A 6,212-nucleotide genomic window follows, 5' to 3' on the forward strand; every position below is an offset into this window, starting at 1 on the left:
AGGCCGAGAGGAAAGACCGTTGATCAGGTACTTGACTGTGTTAGAAAGGTCAATGGGTTGTGTGCTCGGTCAGCATGACGAGTCAGGTCGAAAAGAGCATGCAATATACTACCTTAGCAAAAGTTTACCGACTGTGAACAAAGATACTCATTGCTCGAGAAAACTTACCGCGCTTTGGCATGGGCTGCTCGCCGACTAAGACAGTATATGTTGACTCACACGACTCTATTGATATCAAAAATGGATCCAGTCAAGTATATTTTTGAAAAGCCAGCACTTACCGGAAAGGTTACTAGGTGACAAATGATACTGACAGAGTATGACATCCAATACACTTCACAAAAAGCCATCAAGGGAAGTGTCTTGTCAGACTATCTTGCAGAGCAACCGATTGATGATTACCAACCTATGAGGTTTGACTTTCCTGATGAGGACATCATGTTTCTCAAATCGAAAGATTGAGAGGAACCACTCCCGGAGGAGGGGCCTGACCCTGAATCCAAATGGGTTATGATGTTTGATGGGGCGGTCCACGTCAATGGTCGCGGAGTTGGTATAGTGTTGATCACACCGGAAGGGGGTTCATATGCCATTTGGTGCCAGAATAACTTTTCCCTGCCCCAACAATGAAGCCGAATACGAAGCTTGTATCCTAAGACTTGAGGAAGCCGTCAATATACAGATTAAAACCATGGATGTATACGGGGATTCAGCTTTGGTCATCAATCAAACCAACGGGAAATGGTATACACCTTAGCCTCATCTGGCTCCTTACAGAGACTACACGAGAAGATTGTTGACTTTCTTTTGAAGAAAACTAATTTGTTGATGCTTTGTTTACCTTGTCTTCGATGATTAAGGTGCTATGCTGGAACTACGTGCCCAGAATTGACGTATCTCGGTCAGAGACGAATGAAGAAAGCATTTGGTCAGAAAGTGCGCCCTCGGGGGTATCAAGTCGGTGAATTGGTACTCAAAAGATTTCTTCCTCCCAACACAGATCACAGGGGCAAATGGACACCGAACAACGAGGGTCCATACGTGGTTAAAAGAGTTTTCTCTGGCGGAGCTCTGATGCTAACAACCATGGATGGCGAAGACTTCCCGTCCCCTATTAACTCAGACGCAGTTAAAAAAATACTTCGCATAAAATAGACCCGCTGGACGATAAAAAGAATAGTCCAGGCAAAAAAAGGGCATCCCGACGAACCAAAAAAAAAGAATAAAGAGGTTCGGGCAAAAATTAGGGATATAAAAAAAGAGTACACCCGGTGAGTCGAAAACCCAAAAGGGCAGCTCAGGCAAAAATGGGTATCCCGGTGGATTGAAAACCCGAAAAGGGGGCGATCCAGGCAAAAGTTAGGGAATAAGCGAATGACTGTGATCTGAGTTCATCAGTGTTATATCACCGTTTCATTCAATCCGGAAATCTTCGAAGGTTAAAGATCGACTAATCATCCACTTCAGAAAGCAAGATGAGCAGAGCGTCTTGAGGACATACGAGCCATAGCAGAGTCGAAACTCGGTGGGACCCCGTTTCCACATTGCCATTAGGATAGTTCTCTTTTTATAGCGATCACCTCTTTTCAGGGATCAGCTTCCTGATACCCTCGCCTATTCCTGGCACAAATTTTCTCCCCAGTAAGAGTCGAATAATTCAGTTAAAGAGCCTCTTTATTTTTCATTTATCAGTTTGTTTGCAAAAATGTCCGAATTTTTGATAAAACATATTGCATATGAACATAATGGTGGCTTTTGCAAATGATTTGCACAGGAAAACATTTAAAATTGCTTTGAATGTGCTTAATCCCGGACGGTGAATTCAAACCGAGTAATTCCCCCGAGGCATACGTGTATTTTTGGTTGCAGGTCACAGGAACCGGATGCCAAGTCATGAATCCTCATCCCCAAGCGGTTGACAAAGTCTCTCCTCAGCAGAGCATGTTCCCCAGCAGAGTTGACAGTATCCAGACTATATATCCCCAGCGGAGTTGACAGTGTCAGACTGTATCTTCCTAGCAACAGCGGAGTGGTTGCATAACCAACAGATGAGAGGGTGGTGTTCCCAGTGTTCATCTCATTCCCCAGCAGATTATTTTTAACAGATTTATTAATCCCCAGCTTGAGGTCGATTAGCAAGTTCATATCCCCAGCAAAGGTCGTTTCCTACGACATTTCCCCAGGAAGTGTTTTCCCCACAGACTCTCCTCACAGAGCCTCGCCGAACAAAGTTTCCATAGTTGATACTCCCCCCGCAAGGTCAACTTTTCAAGCAGCCAATTTATTTTTGGTGGCTCATTGGTCCCGGCAGACGGATCATTCCCCACAGAGCATTCAAGGATTGATACAGCGATCTGTTCCCTACCGGAGTTTGCTTCCCCAAGCAGATTTCTTTTTACACCATGCATAACATTTGCATTTGCATGCATATCATATCAAGCATACACATAAGCTGATAAACAGGTTCTTCCAAGCAGACTGAAGAATTACTTTACAACCAAGGTCATGAGATCCAGCCAGAGGATCAAGCGTAAGTGATCCAGCCTGAAGGTCGTTTTGAAGATTCAGCCTGAGAATCGTTTTCCAGTGATCCAGCCTGAGGGTCGTTTTGAAGATTCAGCCTGAGAATCGTGTTCCAGTGATCCATCCTGAGGGTCATTTCGAAGATTCAGCCTGAGAATCGTGTTCCAGTGATCCAGCCTGAGGGTCATTTCGAAGATTCAGCCTGAGAATCGTGTTCCAGTGATCCAGCCTGAGGGTCATTTCGAAGATTCAGCCTGAGAATCGTGTTCCAGTAAGCCAGCCTAAGGCTCAACTTGAAGATTCCCCAGTGAAGTCGCCTACAAGCTTTATCTCCCCAGCAAGCCCAAGTCTAATTGAGGAGTCGTTACAACATGTTCTAGCCCGAAGAATATGTACGAAGCCCAAAAGTGGAATATTCTCGAAGCTGCATATCTAATATGAAGGTTGGGTGTAGATTTCAAAAGAGGGTCAACCAGCGCATGCCTCAGATGCGGGATCCTAATGATGGGAATTTATCATCAAAACAATCCAGATCTAGCCAGAAGATCAAAGTAGATTCAGCCAGAGAATCGAAACAAAGAAGATCTAGCCAGAAGATCGAAAATCGCAACAATTCAGATCTAGCCAGAAGATCGAAGTAGATTCAGCCAGAGAATCAAAGAAAGTAGATTCAGCCAGAGAATCGAAACAAAGAAGATCTAGCCAGAAGATCGAAAATCGCAACAATTCAGATCTAGCCAGAAGATCGAAGTAGATTCAGCCAGAGAATCAAAGGAAATAGATTCAGCCAGAGAATCGAAACGAAGGAGATCTAGCCAGAAGATCGAAGAAGATCTAGCCAGAAGATCAAAATCGTATCCAGCCCGAGGATCAAAATTAATATCCAACCAGAGGACTAAATTGAGTATAGGTTCAGCCAGAGGATCGAAACTCCATATTAAGCCAGAAGACTGATTCAGATCCAGCCAGAGGATCGGAAGAAAAATAAATAGCGCGGTGTATTTCCACGTTTTTGTGGTGTTCTCGGAGCGCAAATTTTCGGTCTGTCTTTGGTATTCAATCACAGCTCACCCCGTTTGTCTGATAAGTTGTTCGCTTTCATCCTACTCGGGGTAGCTGATGATTGAATAGGGGCAGCTGTAACACCCCAAAATTTGCCCTCCTCATTCATGCATTCATTTAGCATTTCATATTGCATTTCATCATGTCAATCAGAATTAGATCCAAGAAACTTTATTTAGAAAAAAAAAACACGAAAAAAAAAAAAAAAAAAAAAAAAAAAATAAATAAAAAAATAATAAATAATAATAATAAATAAATAAATAAATAAATTAAAATAATAATAAAATAAATAAAATATAATAAAAAAAAAACTTGGACTTGGACCTCTCTCATTTGAGCCCACAAAGCCATGAAAATCAGGTTATAAAAGAGGGAGATCAGACAGAAAAAGGAAGAGAAGCAAAATACTCTGAGGTTTCCTTGGAACAAAACCCTTGACAAAACCTGGAGAGAAACCTGACAGAGAACTCAGAGCAACCCCCAGGCAGCTCTGAAAAATTCAATCTGACTCACACACTTTCATCTTACGCAAACCCTAACATTGCCTTGCAAACCCAGCCGTGCCATTTGATTTCAACCGGTCTCTCCCATCAGGTTTGCCTCATTCCCATGATTTTATGCTCTTAATTTGGATCATCTGAATGTATGAGGTATGATGGATGAATTTCATTATGTTTTTGCCTACGGGTTTAATTATGCATGAATGGGTGAAACCTATGCCTTGAATGTTTAATCACATGATTTCTGAAATGTATGCCACAGGGTTTGAGGTTTCTGAAACCATACTGTTATCCATGAAAAAAATGCTTATCGTGTTTCACTAACCCTTTTGTTGAGTTTTTGTGAGGGCTCACAGACTCTTGCAGAGATGGTTTGCGTGGTTTTCCCACTTTATTTGTGGGATACCCCCTGGAGGTTCATTCCGATTACCTGTATTGACTCACCTTTCTTTGATGGCATTAGCTTGGGAGATCCTTGGGTTTCTTACTCCTTTAATTGCTGTTACTTCGGATCTTTATCTGTGTGGTACTTTTACCTCTTTTCCGCATTTTATCGCTTTCTTAGCTGGAAGACCTTGATAGGAGGCATTTGTTTTCTTTTGTTTATTTACTTCTGAGCCCCTTGTTGGCACATTTACTTTATACATGTTTGTTTTGTATGTGTTCGTATCCCTGCAGGTAGCGCGGTTCCTTCGTCAAGGACTGCCTTTTTGCCCTTGAGCATCCCAAACCCTAAAACCCAAAGCAACACGTTAACTCCTTCTACTACAGGCGAGTAAGTCTCCAAAGGTCGAGCATCCGGTAGATTGCGTAGTGACGTCGTTCGTCCAAAACCCAATCCATAACCCCGTAGTTAGCCGAACTACGGCTTGCTCTGATTCTCATTCCAGATGAGATACGTAGGCATAAGACACGATGTCTTAGCGAGCACACATCCCCCAACCCATAGGTCAGCCGAGCTACGAAGACTCTGATTCTCATATTCAGATGAGATACGTATGCAGTGGATGCGACATCCGCGCGAGTCATTTTCATTTAACCTTTTTTTTTGGTAAACAGCACAAGATAAACTCACACCCTTTAGACAAGAACTACAAAAGTGGATCCCGTAGAGTACTACGGATGCGTAGGGGTGCTAATACCTTCCCTTCGCATAACTGACTCCCGAACCCAAGATTTGGTTGCAAGACCCCGTCTTGTCCTTTCCTTTTTCAGGTTTACTTTGAGCGTTTCCTTTCCCTCCTTTGGGATGAATAACGCACGGTGGCGACTCTTCTGTCATTTTCTTTCGCCGGTTGTTTTTTTGCGCACTGTATTTTTCAGGTTGCGACACATAACATTGATAACTTTGTTGATTTTAATGCAATTATAATCTTCTTGATTGCGAATCAAGTTTCGAATCTGTTGGGTGACATGTATTTCTCCCTATATCTAAGGAATTCTAAGGGTATTGGAACCATTATGTGTTGCATTCCTCTTCTATACAAGTGGTTTATTTGGCACTTACCTCAGACACCAGTCTTCTTAGAGAACAAGCAATGTCTACGGTGGTCCCAAAGACTTATGTCTCTCACTAATGATGATATTACTTGGTATGATCATGTGTATGATGGATTGAAGATTATTGATAATTATGGTGAATTCTCTAATGTGCCTCTCATTGTTACACAAGGAAGAATAAACTACAACCCTATTTTGGCTCGTCGTCAACTTGGGTTCCCCTTGAAGGATAAACCTAATAACATTCAGTTAGAAGGTATGTTCTATCAAGAGGGTAAAGATCCCCAAAACTTGAAGGTTAGGATGGTAAGTGCTTGGCATAATGTCTGTAGGGAGGGAAAAGTCGAGCTTGGACTGTGCAATTGCATAGCGTTGGAACCTTACACTAGTTGGGTGAAGAAGAGAGCCTTGGAGCTTAAGATGTCGTATGCCTGTGAAAGACCTATGTCTATGATTGTGGTTGATCCATCAACTATCCCTAACCAAGACGTAGAGGAGTTGTAAGACGCACTAGCTAAGATGAAGCAAGAGAAGAACCTTTGGGAAGAATGGTTCCATGCTTTGAATTGAAAGAAAGTGGAGTTGCAACTTGAGATGAAAGACAAGGATGCAATCTTTGAGATCCTT

The sequence above is a fragment of the Lathyrus oleraceus genome, chromosome 5 (genome assembly GCF_024323335.1).
Source record: "Lathyrus oleraceus cultivar Zhongwan6 chromosome 5, CAAS_Psat_ZW6_1.0, whole genome shotgun sequence".
Taxonomy (NCBI): Eukaryota; Viridiplantae; Streptophyta; class Magnoliopsida; order Fabales; family Fabaceae; genus Lathyrus; species Lathyrus oleraceus.